The 17,500-nt window shown below is 38.3% G+C and overlaps 1 protein-coding gene across 1 annotated transcript in view; it reads right to left on the bottom strand.

Moving 5' to 3' along the window:
- LOC106869037 (cyclin-dependent kinase-like 4) overlaps positions 1 to 11,895 on the bottom strand; it is a 66,930-nt gene extending 55,035 nt beyond the window's left edge. The window contains exon 1 of the mRNA XM_089350149.1: positions 11,192 to 11,895. The gene's annotated coding sequence lies outside the window, so the exon portion shown is untranslated. The remainder of the gene's footprint in view (positions 1 to 11,191) is intronic.
- Positions 11,896 to 17,500: the final 5,605 nt, after the last annotated feature.

Genomic DNA, 17,500 nt, shown 5'->3' with positions numbered 1-17,500 from the left:
ACTACGGCAGCGGTACTGGAAATTAATAGTTATCGCCAAGCCAACATGGCAGTCCCAAAATTAGGACTGGCTGGAGCTTGGCTGCTCTGCATTGACAAGGGGCAACACCCTGAAACTAGTCTGCAGATGCCAAACCAGCAAGGGGACACTGCTGACCTCCCCTGTTCGAAGGTTATAAAGGACACAGGTTTCGTGTGTCACATAGCTAGCTAGAGGCGATGGCTTCTTGGAGCTAATTCACGGCAGCTTTCGTCCTAATTTTGGGACTGCCATGTTGGCTTGGCGATAACTATATATATATATATATATATATATGTGTATTTATATGTATGTATGTGTATTTATATGTATGTATATTTATATATATGTATGTATATTTATATATATGTATGTATATTTATATATATATATATATGTATGTATATTTATATATATGTATGTGTATTTACATATATGTATGTATTTTTATTCATATGTGTATGTATATATATATATATATATATATATATATATATAGCTTGCCAGTCCTCAGTCAGATCGTCCAACCCATGCTAGCATGGAAAGCGGACGTTAAATGATGATGATGATGATGATGATGATATATGTACAGGGTGCAGTAAATAAACTGTCTACATTACACAAAGATGAAAATAGCACTGGCATCTCATTTTAACAGATATATTTACCAAAATTGTATAAAAATATCTTGAAGTACTAAAGAGTAAATTTATTCAATAAAATTGACATTGGCTTCAACCACGACCTCCAAATGACTTCGGAATCTCCTGCAACTCTTCTGGATTATCTCTAAGTTTAAGTTGGTGAATGCTGCCATAATCCTTGTCTTCCGTTTATCTTTGGTGTTACAAGGAATGCTGTTGGTCTCTCTCTCTCAGTTGCATCCCACACATAATAATTAAGGGGGTTGCAGTCTGGGGAGTTAGGTGGCCAGATGTTAGGGGTGATGTGGTTGCAGAAATTGTCTAACAACCATGACTGGGTTCTCCTGCTTGTGTGGCATGGCGCAGAGTCCTGTTGCCAGACACAGGGTCTTCCAGCAGCCACCCTCTTGACCCAGGGCAGCACTACCTTCTCCAGGCACTTGATGTAGGCCTCTGCGTTGAGTCTAAGATGATGTGGTAAGATGAATGGAGGTATAATGTCACCATCACTAGTGATCACTCCAAACACCATGATGTTGACTGGATGTTTGATATTTATCACTCATCTCTTTGACACCCAAACACTCTGACATGTTCATATTGGAGCTCCCAGTGCAAATACCAAGCAGTACAGTATGTCGTTTCCAAATTTCTAGCTGAGTAAATTGCACCATGGTGCTGTTTTTCTCACAGATGGTGCCCAACTGACCCAGCTATACTGAGTAGTCGACAAAATCAAGAACAAAAAAATATAAAATGGTGACAATTTACCCATTGCACTTTCTGTGTATGTATGTGTGTATATATATATATATATATATATATATATATATATATATATATATGTATGTATGTATTTGTATATGTATATGTATGTAAATATATATATATATGTATATATATGTATGTTTGTATGTATGTACATAAGTATGTATATGTATATATATGTATGTATATTTATATATATATATATGTATATATACATATATGTATGTATATATGTATGTATATATGTTTATATGTATATATACATATATGTATGTGTATATATATATATATATATATATATATATATATATATATATATATATATATCATCATCATCATCATCATCGTTTAATGTCCGCTTTCCATACTAGCATGGGTTGGACGATTTGACTGAGGACTGGCAAACCAGAAGGCCGCACCAGGCTCCAGTCTGATCTGTCAGAGTTTCTACAGCTGGATGCCCTTCCTAACGCCAACCACTCTGAAAGTGTAGCGGGTGCTTTTACGTGCCACCGTAAAAGCACCCGCTACACTCTTGGAGTGGTTTGCGTTAGGAAGGACATATATATATATATATATATATATATATATATATATATATATATATGTATGTATATCTATGTATGTATATATTTATGCATGTATATAGGTATGTATATATATGTATATGACTGTGTATATATATGTGTGTATATATATATATATATATATATATATATATATATATATATATATATATATATATGTATGTATGTATATATATGTGTATATACATATATATATATATGTAGTTGCATTGCCTTTTAAGCCATATATTAAACACATACATTCAAATATTTCATTCCCTTGTTCTTTTCTACTCTGTAATTAGTATCGAAGTGTTTTGTGATTGAGCCAGAGTCTGATTCCTGGTAATCTCTGTATCTTCATGATGCGCAGTGTCAGTGGATTGGTCTAACATGGAACACCAAGTGTTTCATACTATCTTCTATATAAATGGAAGCAGTGCATTTAATAGTGCATGTGTTTATTGCATGGAGAAGACCCTCTTAATATACAATTTTGAGTCAAATAACTTGCCAAATACTTATAAAATATGCTGTGTACACACACACACACACACACACACACACACACACACACACACATATATATATATATATATATATATATATATATATATTTCCCCTATATTGTGCATGTTTGTGTAAAACACACTCATAATAATGCACTTTTGTCAAATCTTAAAAGTATTTTTATAATCTGTGAATATTGTTTCACTAAAAACTATATTATTGAAAACAGATGTTTAATAATCTTTCCATTCATGAAAAGAAAAAGCCTAGGAATCAATGCTTTTTATATTCATATCTGCAAGAGAAATTATATTTTTAATCAATCTATATGGTAACCTATCACAATAGTGTCCAAGTTTGTCACCAAAATTTTGGTCATTTTTAGGGCAATGATTCATCTCTTCACTGATATTTTCATCATTTGTAAATTTGATTTCGGTTTATCTGATTGGTCATGCATCTTAAGTATCACTTCAGCTTGATTCTACTAAACTTTGAGCTTAACATGTGTAAATCACTCTCTGATTTATGCTTGTTGGTTTGATCTAAAGTAGGCTAGCTGCTACAATCCCTTGGCCCTTATGAAGGGCTGAAATAGTAACCATCCAACAAACCACTTCAGTCTATCACCAGAAGAGAAGAACTGTTGCTGTTAAGTCAGTGGCAATAACGTTAAAGCCCGAACGATGACCTCTATTAAACCTTAATAATGAATGAAGTCCATTATTATGCTCTGTTACCTAATGATTAAAGAGTTTTGATATTAATGTTGGCTTTTTGTTGGTATTTCTCTTGTTTGTACACAGACAAACAAGCAGACAGACACACACACACACACACACACACACTGCCATGTAGGGTTGTGCTTGACTGCATAATTTTTGTTTGTAAATCACTGTGTTTGCGTAGGTAATTATGTATGTAGAGAGTTAGTCGTCCAAGTTGTCAGCCAAAGTGTTCATATCTCAGGAGAGAGATAATGGATGGAGAGGAATGATGGAGATATGGTGAGTTGTGTCTTCTCAAGAACCGCATATCACCACACAGCACAATTCTTACTTGTCTCCTCTGTAAAGCTGAGTCTTGAGGATAAGCCTTCATTTCCTTTGTCCTTTGAATTCCTGGGTCTCTCTCTTCCATAATGACACTTCTTCGTACAGCTGTCCTCATCCATAACCGTCACATGTCCATACCAGTGCAGTTTTCTTTCTTGTACACTACATCTGATGTCTCTTATTCGTTCAGTACATTTATACTGTCTCATTCACACACACTTACATCTACCAGAGTATACATACGTCATTTCTTTCCAGTTTCTTCAGGTCCTCTACATTCAAAGACAACATTTCACTACCATGCAGCATTGCAATTCTGACACAGGCATCATACAATCTACATCTCATTCTGAAGGGAAAAAACCTTTGTAGCCACCAGCATTAGTAGCTCCCTGATTTTCCTTCAACTTAGTCTTACTCTAGCTACTATACTTTCAGAGCAACCACCTCCCTTGCTAATTACATCTCCTAAGTTACAAAACCTATCAACAACTTGGAGTGAGCCATGCAGGCATTTAAGAGTATCTATTTCTGGTGTGCTCATACTACATACTGCTCCAGTCTATCTATCACATATGAAAGCTTACTTTCTCTGCTAGTCTGCTGGCAATTCCATTATATTTCTTGTGTGTGTGTTTCCATTGCTTACACCAAGTGCAGTGTATGGAGTTTGTAGTGACACCTTTCTTGCTTATTGAAAAAGGTCACTTCCCTGAAGATGCAAGGGTTCTCTCTTCTTTCCTTACTAAAACCTGTGTCCTTAAAAACTTTTTGATTGTAGATGTAGCTTCCAAACCTGGAATTTTGATTCAGCCATAGAAACTAGATCATCAATAAATAGGAGTTCCTATGGACAGCCAGTCTTGGAGGAGTTTATTTACCCCAGTACTTCTTTGTGTCAAGTACTTGTATCAAATTCTATTTGTCAAGCTGCTAAGTTACAAAGACAGGAATAATACAATATATGAATAACAACACTAGTTTTTTTTTTCTAAACTAGTTTAAATATAAACAGAAACACACATCATCATCATCATCATCGTTTAACGTCTGCTTTCCATGCTGGCATGGTTTGGATGATTTGACTGGGGACTGGTGAACCAGATGGCTACACCAGACTCCAATCTGATTTGGCAGAGTTTCTACAGCTGGATGCCCTTCCTAACATCAACCACTCCGAGAGTGTAGTGGGTGCTTTTATGTGCCACCAGCACGAGGGCCAGTCCTGTGGTACTGGCAACATGTACATATGTTATCATCATCATCATCATTTTATGCCTTCTTTCCATGCTGACATGAGTTAGATGAATTGTTATAAATGGTTTGGCAGTCCTTGTCACACTAGCGGATGAGATGTTTTGATGCCATTTCTTTGGCATCATTAATTTAACAGTGACTTATTTGACATTAGATGTTTAATGTTTTCTCTCTCTCTCTCTCTTTCTCACTCTATGTCTTTTATTTCTGCATATGTGTGTGTGTGTGCGCACGTGTGTCTTCAATATGAAAAAATGCTGTTGCCAAAGCAGGACAAATGTCCAGTCAGCTGTTATGCAAATAACGTTGATAGAAAGAGCATGCACATTTGACAGGAAGAGGAAGAGAGAGAACAGCCATTCGGAATAACGTACAGGACTGACTAAAAATGAGTTTCTTTGAACCAGGATTTACTGGTTATACATTGCATTACTGTGTGACCAGAATAATAAGGTGATTGAGCAGCCTCTTGAGGTCTTTATCTGCAGGGTGAGACCACTAGAGTCTAGCAGAGATTTCTGAACTGTGGCACCATTATGCAAATATCAAAGGAGTAGCTATCGGTACATCAAATAAGCATGATGCCTTCCTGCTGGAGCTTCATTTGATAAGCCAGGAGAGTAGTATTTAATTCACACACCTCACAAAAACCCCCACATCAGTTTTCTCATATTTTATTAGGGAACCTGTACTAAAGAAGTTGCCTTGCTGGACTCGGTGCCTCCTTTGTTCTATTAAACTGAAAATGATTGTTGGTTGTTTAAAGAATGAATAAGTAAAGAAATTAAATTGATATTTAGATCCAACGTAATCAGTTAAGGCAAGACTAACACCTCAGACATTGGAAAACACTCCTAAATTGAAGATGCTCTCACTCAGTGGCAATAAAACCCAGGCAAACCAAATATGGCAAACATTAAGAACAATGTTAATTCTATCAAAAATCATGATATTCAAATTTCCACATTATCTATTCATGACCTAATTATAAATTCAAAATGACCGACAGGGCAAACATACATCAAAAATAATATGTTCTAACTTGGAATGCCAACAGATTGGAGTACAGACAAGATGCTGAATCAAAGACATTGATGAAGTTGGCCTACTTTTCGTTGTGGGATCATCAATCGTTGCCATATGCAGCAGTTCAAGTGTTTTTGACCCCTGGGTAGTAGCATTCAAATATCTCTGGAAGATGAACAAATGAAGTATATCTAATCACACTAGAATAGCATCTAGGCAAGTATCAAAGTAATACACTAGATTTCAACTTTAATTACATCAATCATTATTGGAGATATTGTGACCTGAAGGTTGCTTACTCTGAGTCAGAAATGTCATTTTGAGAAAAACGCTGGAAATGGTTGATTTTACAACAATGCCCAACTGCACAAGGATAATATCCTCATTTTGGTGAAATGGTTGCAGTTTTGCACAGTCTAGTAACACGCAGAGGCATATGTCCTTTACTATTTTTCTGAGATTTTGCTATCTGAGGTATTAGCTTTGTCTTAAAGTTAACGATTTTATTTACATGAGCAGAGATCAGTTACGTTGACAACATTATGATTAATAACAAACAGCTTCTGTGGTTATATAATATCATCATCATCGTCATTGTTTAATGTCCACTTTCCATGCTGGCATGGGTTGGACAGTTTGACTGAGGACTGGCAAGCTAGAAGGCTGCACCAGGCTCCAGTCTGATCTGACAAAGTTTCTACAGCTGGATGCCCTTCCTAACGCCAACCACTCAGAGAGTGTAGTGGGTACTGTTACGTGCCGCTGACACAAGGGCCAGTCAGGTGGTACTGGCAATGATCACGCTGAAAAGGTGTTTTTTACATGCTACCTTCACGGGAGCCAGTCCAGCAGCACTGGCAACGACCATGCTCAAATGTTGTTTTTCACGTGCCACTAGCAACGATCACGCTCGAATGGTGCTTTTTACATGCCACTGGCAATAAGAATGAAGCTGTAACCTTGAGTGGACATTAATGATACACTACTCCTAGGACTGTCCCTTTATCAAACAATGAATAATTAGTTATTTTGGCTTCAAATAGAGACATTCTTCTCTTTCCTATGGCTTAGAGAAGAAAATGCAGACCAATGTTTCTCTTTGGAACCCCAAACCCCAGGATGTAAAGAATTTATCTTGGCTCAAATGTTTGCAACAGAGATTATTTTGCTACAGGTATTTAAAGGCCAGATGCTAGTATTAAACTGGGCAATGGATTAAGGCTGCTATCCAAGACAAAAACAGTCTCATGGACAAGTTTCCACACAGTTTCCATCTACCAAATTTCATTCTTAAAGCTATGATAGAAAACACTTGCCTAAAGGGGGTTGAAACCAAAGCTACATAGCTGCAGAGTGAACTTCTTAACCAAATGACCTTTCCTACTCCCATACCATGCTGCTCCTGTTCCTATAGCAGCATTGTCTCCAAGAGAGTTGTTACCATCAGGCCACATTAGACTGGCCTGTCAGTAAGCAAAGTTTTCTGAACTCTGAGAAATCTTTCCTGAAATATAGGATCATTAAACAATCAATTTATGTAACGTAATACAATGTATTTTTTCTCTGTTTTCATTTTTTGACATCACCTTACCTATTTTACCTAATTTCTTGCCGGAGGAAGTTATACACTGGCTAAAATCTGAAAATATAGTGGAAGGTCTGTTGGTTGTGAAAAGTATGCTGCAGTATTAGAATTATGGATGTTGTTGTTGTTAAAAACCATTTAACATGTAAGTGGTGCATTATTCAAGTAACATCTTGAAAATACATCTCTCCATTTTGCAGACTTAGCTGCTGCGTTGGGAGGAGTGGACTTTTGCCAGTTGAATGAATACAGAGCAATGTTTGGATTGCAACAGACTTAGTGACTGAGCATATGTAGGTAAATTAAATATTGGCAAGTAGCCATCATGTTGGTATGTTGCTGTGATAGCAATTAATAAAGACAGGAGGATTACAATTTTCAGATTTGTATCTGACTAATTAGTTTAAGAACAACAAAAACATCTGTTCTTCCAGCTGTTGGGCATCAACCATTGGCAAGGCCAAGGAAGGCTGAAATCATATCATATTGTAGTGTTAGTGGTGGTGATGATGGTTGATTATCTCCTGCTAGCAGTATTAATAAGAGTGCTTATATGCCAATATGAGAGGTTCTCCCATGGTAACTATCACAGTATCCTGTATTCTAACACAAAATCCACTTTTTTAAGTAGGGATAAATATTACCTTTTGGTGTTGATACTGCTTTCTGTCACCGATAATTATTTGGTCTTTTTCATAGCCTAGTCATGGCCAATGCTGGTGCTGTGTAACTGGCACCCTAGCCGTTGGCACGTAAAATTGCACCCACTACACCCTTGGAATGGTTAGCATTAAGGAAGAGCATCCAGCTGTAGAAACCTTACCAAATCAGCTCCCCAGATTACCGTCCAACCCATGCCAGCATGAAAAATGGACTTTAAATGAAGAAGTGAGTGAAAGAAGGGCTGTGGTGGTGGTGAAGTGGGGGTTATTCTTAGAGACTTAGTTTGAATGCTTGCAAAAGTGTGGACTCTGCTAAAAACATCCAAAGACCAAGCAGGGCAGTTCAACTGAGTGAAGGATTCAGTCAACTATTGATACACTAGCAACAGTTATGACAGGAAGAATTGGTCCTTTTAGTGCTGGTGGCACATAAAAGACACCGTTTCGAGCGTGGCCATTGCCAGTACCGCCTGACTGGCCTTCGTGCGGGTGACATGTAAAAGCACCCACTACACTGTCGGAGTGGTTGGCGTTAGGAAGGGCATCCAGCTGTAGAAACTCTGCCAAATCAGATTGGAGCCTGGTGTAGCCATCTGGTTCACCAGTCCTCAGTCAAATCGTCCAACCCATGCTAGCATGGAAAGCGGACGTTAAACGATGATGATGACTAAACTTTGTATTTTGCTTACAAAATTCACCCTAACATTTCCTACCGATACAACTGATTGCCATGACTACCATCTTTGTGTGTAGGGGAAGACTGGAAGTGGTTTCTCATTCGAGTTTAGTCTTATTCTTATTACAATGATGATGATAGTGATGGTAGTGGTTTATGGACCCCTAATACAGAGTTTATTTTGCACTTGCTAGAATTTCAACCATGTTTCGTGGTCTGCTACCACAACAGCTCCTTTATAGGATCCAGTTAGCTCAAGACATCATCAGGAGGAACCATGTCCTGTTTCGGCCCCTACTCCTCTACCCTTTCGGAGGTGTCTTCAGCTCTGGTGTTGGGTGCATGCCTTCTTTCTTCTATTCCCTGGCCTCTTCAATGCAGCATCAACGAGTGTCAGCGTCCGACTGATTTTCTTGTCAAATTCCCCTTTTTATACCTGCCCCAGCAAGTTGTCACGTGACACTGTCTAAATTTCCCGCTGCTAGGGTCCAGTAGGCAGCCCCAGCAAGTTGTCACATGACACTGTCTAAACTTCCCACTCCACATAACTTGTGGAGGAAGACTGTTCAATCACAATTGAACACTTGAGGGCAACTGTGCAGTATATAAAGGCCCAATGAAGCTGTCTCTACTGTATTTCATGTGTATCAGGAAATGGTATACTAGAATGTAATTAGAAAAACCAGTTTACAGAAGCAGGTAACAATCTGAAACTTACCTGGAAAACTATGTTCTATAATTTCACATCCTTTCACTATTAAACCTGCTTTATTCCAACACCTTGATTCTTCACATTTACAGGGGGAAATCCTATTTTTATTACTGAGAATTTGCTCATTACTATTGTGTGTTAATTAGTAGTTAACAATACAAGGTCATGATGCATGTGCCTAGTGTACCCTTATCAGATGGGTAGTCATGGTGGATATATTGGGCTTGGTATATTTGTACCTCAGCATCACTTTGATGGTGTGTGCTGCTAATAATAATAATAATTCTTTCTATAAGTGCAAAGCCTGAAATTTTGGGAGAGATAGCAGTTGATTTCATTGACCCCAGAGGAGGAGGTGTAGTTTGGGGTCAGGTGTGGGGAAAAGTTTATTGTTACATGTGGGTGGAGCACACAGCACTTCCAGAACTCCGGTCTTCTCAAGAACCACAGATCACCAGACATCTCAGTCCATTGTCATCTACATCGTGAGGCCCAACATCCTGAGATCAATCCTCACCACTTCATCCCATGTCTTCCTGGGTCTCTCTCTCTCTCCTACAGGTGCCATCCACTTTCAGTGATCAGCACTTCTTTATGCAGCTGTCTTCATTCATGTGCATCACATGTCCAAACCAACAGAGTCTTCTCTCTTGCATGCAGCATCTGATTCCTCTCCTGCTCAAAGTTTTGTCTCAGCACATTTGCACTTTGTTGTACATGCATAATGATGTTGCACATCCAACGGAGCCTACTAGATTCATTCCTCTCTAGTCTATACATGTCTTCTACATTCACAGCCCATGTCTCACGACTATGAAGTATAGCTGTTCATTCATGCACAAGCATCATACAATCTGTCTTTCACTCTGGGAAAGAGTCTTTTTGTTGCTAGCAGAGGCAATATATATATATATATATATATATGGGACGAAATACTGGAGAAGACCCTCAGGACCGTCAGTCTTTCAGGCAAGATGACAAAGGACTGAGATGCCTGGTGCCTTGCTATACCGAAGAAGGCCTACACTCTGCAGCGGAACTGTTAAAGACGGTTCCTCTGCTGCTGTAAAGCACTCATGGTGGTGTCACATAAGAGCATGTAAAAGTGCCTGTGCGGTGCCACATGAAAGTGACTGTGGTGTGCCATATAAAAGCGTCCATGCAATGCCATGTGAAAGCACCCAACACACTCTGTAAAGTGGTTGGCATTAAGAAGAGCCTCCAGCTGTAGAAACCATGCCAAATTAGACTGGAGCCTGGTGCAGCCCTCCAACATGCCAACTATGGTCAAACCATCAAACCCATGCCAGCATAGACAATGGACGTTAAAGGACAATGATGATGGTGATGGTGATGATAATTATAATGATATATATAAGCATACAGATATATATAGAAAGAGAGGCAGACATGTATGTGTGTGCCTGCAAATGTGAGAGCTACAAGCCCTGACACTAGTCGTTTCTCTTGGGAACAAATCGTTTGCCGGTGTTGTGCCTTGGAAGATGTGTGAAATAAGAGATTCCTCTGTCTTTACCTGAAAAATAGGTCACAGGGATCAACAACCAGAAGAGCATCCAGCTGTGCAACACCTCAATGATAATAATACATTCATCTAACCCATGCTAGCATGGAAAAATAGATGTAAAAACAATCAAACAAATAAAGAGTAATTGAATAAAGAATACTTATTTAAGATAGAAACTACTTACATTATTTTGGCTTTCAAAACATTAATCCCCTTTTTTTGTCTTTCAAAAAATAGTAATTCCATTTGCCTTATTTATATATGTGTTTTACAAATGTTATCCACATAATCCCTAGTTGTTATCCAACTGATGTGTAAATCATGTATGAGTATTTAACGATGACTTTTAGTTCGTTAGTGTGGGTGTATAAGTTACCAGATGCTTTGACATATCAGATTGCCGGGAACTTAGCAAACTAGTGTTTGATGAGGAAGTATTTGTCACGTTGAATAGGTAGAAATATATAATGTTCTTTTTTTTTATATTTTGTTTTACAGTGTTGTAGGGAAACTTGGGTAGGTTTTGAATCATAGTGAAGAATTTGTGGTGTTTGTGAATCTCTTCAAATATTATTTGAAGAGAAAACTGTATGGCATTGGTAAACATTCGACGCTGTCAGGTGGTATATGACAGACCCAGAAGTATTTGTGATGCTGTTGGACATCGTTAAAGGTGATGTGATGGTGAAATCCCCGTAGCGCTAGGGAAGAAGTTTCACAGAGAAGTAGTCGAGATACTGGGACCAGTGTTCAGTTAATATTGGAGAACCCATGATGTTGGTGAATGTGATTAAATGCTGTTTATTACTGAGATGTGTTGTAGATGAACTTGGTGAAATCTCTGCTGTTTATGAACATGTTTATAGGTTATTGATCAAACTTACAGTCATTCGCTTTCAGAAATACGCTACACACACACACACACCTTCACAAATGCTAATATTATTTTAAGATATCTATGCACGAATGAGGAATCCAGATGGTTACTGTGTATTCAAATGAGACAATTTAATATTAACATTATGCATGCCTCAGTGCATGAATCTGTGTGTGTGTGTGTGTGTGTTATTCCCTTAACGCTAGTGAGAATAAGAAAACATTATTTACAACTAGTTTACTGACCATTGCTCATCATGGATAACACTGCTGTCGGACATGCAGAGGGGAGGCTGGTATGCATGGGCGACTGCAGGTTTTCCATAAACAACCTTGCCCAGACTTGTGCCTTGGAGGGGATCTTTCTAGGTGCAATCCCATGGTCATTCATGACCAAAGGAGGTCTTTACCTCTTACCCTATATATGTGTATGTGTGTGTATATATATATATATATATATATATATGTGTATGTGTGTTTGTATTAATGTTTGTTTTTGTGTTCAATCATAATAAAAACAATTTTACATTAACCTGAAGGGTTATCTATACATTTGCAGAGTACAAATTTATTAATAAATAATATGTATGTATGTACATATTGTATTTTTAATATACAGATTGTAATTTTAGTTTTAAAAAATTGTTAAAATTTATCCAAGTTTCCACAATGGTAAAATATCATAACCAGAGTTTCTGTAACAAGTTGTGTGTGTGTGTGTGTGTGTTGATATTATTGACTTGTGAACAGTTAATGGTAGCAATGTGGTGCTGGTAAAGTTGTTTTCTTCCTCACCTGTTGTCACTCTTTGAAAACAGAAAAAAACAGAAAAAAAGGCTTTAATTAATCCAGTCAATAATTATCGTCTACAACAGTAAGTGTGTCTCAAGTGCACAGCTCTGCTTGCAGTGATTTCCCTGTTATTGTTTATAGTTTATGTTTGTTACTAATGTTGTAGCTGGTGTTGTTGTTGCTGCTGTTGTTGTCATGGATAAGTTAGCCTCAAGTCTTGTCATGGTCTGTTAGCTGACACCAATCAATGTCAGAGGTTCGGTGTGATGACATGCCATGATGGAGGAGAGAAGCAGAATGAGTGCAGTGGCAGATTAATTTTTCATAGTGAAATACTTGTGAGACAAGTAATTCAGTCGATTGACTCGACTGTAATCTCTTGTAGAACTCCTCACTTGAAACCAGTCTCAATCTCCAAGCTTTCATCTTATTTGTTTGAAGCTGTTTGCAAAGTAGACTGGCTACAATTTTTGCTTTTGTATTTCCATTTGTGTGTGGAGTCAGGACATGACAGATATTTACTTATTTCTGGTTTAACTTGATGATATGCAGGAGAAAAATAGCAGCATCTGGATTATCTGTGAAGCTGAATTTAAAGAGTAAACAGATATTTATTTTTTAGTATTTTGGGTTCTGTTCCTCCTATTTGTACCACAAACACTATATGTGTATATACATACATACATATATATATATCTATATATATAAAAATGAGAATGTGTGTCTGTCTGTCTGTCTGTCTGTCTGTGTGAATCCCTAAAACTCGAGAACTACGCAACCAATTTCATTCAAATTTTACAGATGCCTTACTTAGGGTTCCAGTTGTGTTTTAGTCAAAAAAAAATTTTAACTTCTTGCAGAGTTCGAGCCCACAGCAACATAATATCTCCTCCACTATTTAAGTATTACGTGTCAAAAGTGAAACAAAAATACTCATGTCAAATACTTTCACTTTAAAAATGAAACTATTCTACTAACTGAAACAATCACATTTCGATACTGTAATGTCAGAGAGAAAGAGAGAGAGAGAGAGAGAGAGAGAGAGAGAGAGAGAGAGAAAGAGAGAAAGAGATGTATATGTATACATATACATATATATGTATATGCATGTATACGTATATGCATAGATATATATATATATAGATATAGATCTATATGCATACATGTATATGTATACACATGTGTAGATGTATATATATATAGATGTACATGTAATATGTACACATATATACATATATATACATGCATACAGATATCTATACATATATACACCCATCACACACAAACACACACATTAGTCATTTGTTTTCTTATCCAAAACTACGTCAAAAGTACTGAACGGATCTTTATGAAATTTGGAAATTATATTCTATGTATAACGGCCATAACTCCCATGAAAATTCATATATTTTTGATGTTGATGAAATTTTAACCCGAACATAACAGATGAGCATTATTTGTAATTCAACGGTACAACAGTGTAGGACTACCCTTTCAGATATACTTACATTGTGATTTCTGCAATGTGGTGCATAAATTGTCAAGTAAATGAGACGCATCTTTGCCTCCACTGATTCACTTGCAAAGTGTTGAGTAAAATTACTCCGTTGCAGACCTCCTTTGGGTCTTTTTATTATCACTACGACACACATAGTCCCCAGTTGGTAACATTGATTTCTAGGCCCTCCTAGATGAGAGACTGGCATTCCACTTAATGTCTATGTTCCATGCTGGCATGGATTGGAGAGTTATTAATGTAGAAATATGGTTTCGTAGCTACTAACAGTTGAGGGTTGCATAGTCTAGACGGCGTTTTTAGATTTCATTATTCTCTTTAACCCGGGCAAAGCCGGGTATTTCTGCTAGTATATATATATATATATGCAACCCATGCTAGTCCAACCCATACCAGCATGGAAAGCAGATGTTAAATGATGATGTTGATGTTGATATATATATATGTATGTATGTATATATATGTGTGTGTATGAGCCCCCCCCCCACCTTCGGTCATGAATGACCATGGGATTGCACCTAGAAAGATCCCCTCCAAGGCATAAGTCTGGGCAAGGTTGTTTATGGAAGACCAGCAGTCGGCCATGAATACCGCTCCCCCCCCCCTCTCCATGCCATCAATGGTTGGATGGTTTGACTAGAGCTGCCAAGTCAGAAGACTTAGCCCAGCTCTCCAGTCTGCTTTGGCATGGTTTCTATGGCTGGATGACCTTCCTAATGCCAACCACTACAGTATGTACTCAGTGCTTCTTACCTGGCACCACCACCTGTCACAGGTCACCAGGTAACTTTCAAGACAATGACCTCTCAACTGAGTGGGTGGGGGGAGTAGTACTGAGGCATGTTGCTTCGTATCAGGTGACGAGAAGTTAGAGTATGACAGAGGGAGGAAAATAAGTGTGTTGCAGTAAAGGGGACTCGTGACTGTCCTAGTTGGGAAAAGGAAGAGAGAGAGAGAGAGAGAGAGAGAGAGAAGATGGTAAAGGAGATACATTGAGGTATAAGTGAAATGGTGGAGGGGAAGAGGAATGCAGTGAGTGAACACAGGTGGAGGGAGGGGCTGTTAGAAAGGCGGTGTCATGTGTTGAGATTTGTCAGTGATACATTGTGTGCAGGTAAGTTTGCAAGAATGCAAAAGATGTTTTTTTTTTCTTCTCTGAAGTGAATCTTGCCTTTGCTTAGAAGTCTTTTGAGATTTTGTGATTCCCTTCAGCTCTTAATGATTTGTGATTCAATGACTGATGTAGAATTGGGAAATACAATTTAGCCAAATGTAGGATGTTGTGCTTTTTAGGCTTATGGCTAACTACAAATGGAACGTCTATGTTTACTTCTAAGCAAACTGAGCATGAAAAAAATGAATGTCAAATGAGAATATGTTGAGGAACATAAACAAAAGTTCATTCTCTCTCTCTATCTGTACACACACACACACACACACACACACACACACACATTTGTCCCTTTTGAAGTCAATAAGACATTGCTTCCTGAGATCAAGCCTTCACTGCTTCTTCCCATGTTTTTTCTTTGGTCTAAGTCAGTCATGGGCGACCTTTTCCAAGAAGCTGGCTGTATGAGTCCTGGCTCGGCATTAGATAAGTTGCCTTATTAAAAAATATTGAAGCTAACTTTTTCATTGGAATGCCATTTAGAAAGAAGTCTCATGGGGCCACAGTTTACCCCTGATTGGTCTAAGCCTTCCACAGATTCCTTCCTCTCAACTCCCTCTTTACCTAAATGCCATCCCCAGATGCATCATACACACCCATACCATTTCAGTCTTTTTCTCTTGCACATTACTTCTAATTCCTCATATAGCCAGCTTTATTGCATTTCATCTCGGCTGAATTTCTTCCTAATCCATTTCTTTCATAACCTTCTTTGTCAGTTTCGATGCCTTCTTTTTCTACGTTGCCCCTTGGGCCAGTTAATGGTGGCACTGCTTTGACATTCCTAAACAATAACCCTAACCTTCTACCATTTCACCAACTTATCCGAATGGTTCTTCTCCTATCAACATATTCTCATCATCTCTGTGACTATAAACTCATCGTCCTAATCCTGCCTGCAATATCTCTAACAACCATTGTCAACCATATAACCGATGGGGTGGGCACAGGGAGGTCAACTTGCTGCATGTAATCTCTCTCTCCCCCTCTCTCACTCCTTCCTTCCCTCCATCCCTCCCTCCCCTTTCCCCATCTCTGTCACTCCTCCTCTCCCTCTCTTCCTTCCCTCTCTCCCTTGCTAACACTGCTCAGACCCCTCTTCTGCTCATTGCATACATCCCATCCCCTCACTTTCCTCTCACCTCTCCCTTCACCTCTCCATTCCCATCTACTTTGTCTTCTGTCTTTTATGTTTCAGTCATTAGTGTGGCCATGCTGGGGCGATCCCTTGACAAATTTTTAGTCAAATGTATCGACCCCCCCATATTTCATTGTTTAAGCCTGGTACTTATTCTGTTTGTCTCTTTTGCCGAACCACTAAGTTACAGGGATAGAAATACACACCCAATATTGTCAAGCAGTGGTGCACACATGAGGGAGGCTTCTACATGTTCAGGCAAGTCAGTAATAGAAACCTTTACATAGACACACTATCTGCTAGAAATAGCCCCAGATATCATCGTCAGGCAACACTGCATAAAATCAAGATGGAAATGGATTGTCCATTGCCAAACACAAATATCAATAAAGAAGCTGAATTGTTTTGGGAGTGAAAAAGAATTAAAAAATTTTTAAACTGACAATTGAATTATGTTAAAAGATTTGCTTCTGGAAAATTAATTAAAACATTTTGCAATGAACAATCTCTCTGATAGTTAAAAATACTTAATCAATATTGTTATTAATTAATATTCATCATCATCATCGTCATCATTTAACAGTTTGACTGAAGACTGGTGAATCAGAAGGCTGCACCAGACTCAATCTGATCTGGCAAAGTTTCTACAGCTGGATGCCCTTCCTAACGCCAACCACTCTGAGAGTGTAGTGAGTGCTTTTACATGCCACCGACATGAGGGCCAGTCAGACAGTTCTAGCAACGACCACGCTCAAAAGATGTTTTTTACGTGCTACCTACACAGGAGCCAGTCTGTTGCCCTGGCAACGATCACACTCAGATGTGCTTTTAACGTTCCACTGACACAAGTGCCAATCAGGCGATACTGTCATCGGCCATGTCAGCGATTTTGATTTGATTTCACTTGCCTCAATAGGTCTTTGCAAGCAAAGTTTATTGTCCAATGAATGGGGGACATTCATAAATGGGTTGGTTACACCCACTGGCATAGGCCATGGGC

Source organism: Octopus bimaculoides, chromosome 4 (assembly GCF_046866305.1).
Source record: "Octopus bimaculoides isolate indiv1 chromosome 4, ASM4686630v1, whole genome shotgun sequence".
NCBI lineage: Eukaryota > Metazoa > Mollusca > Cephalopoda > Octopoda > Octopodidae > Octopus > Octopus bimaculoides.
The sequence above is the reverse complement of the archived record's forward strand: the minus strand, read 5'-3'. Positions and strand labels throughout refer to the sequence as shown.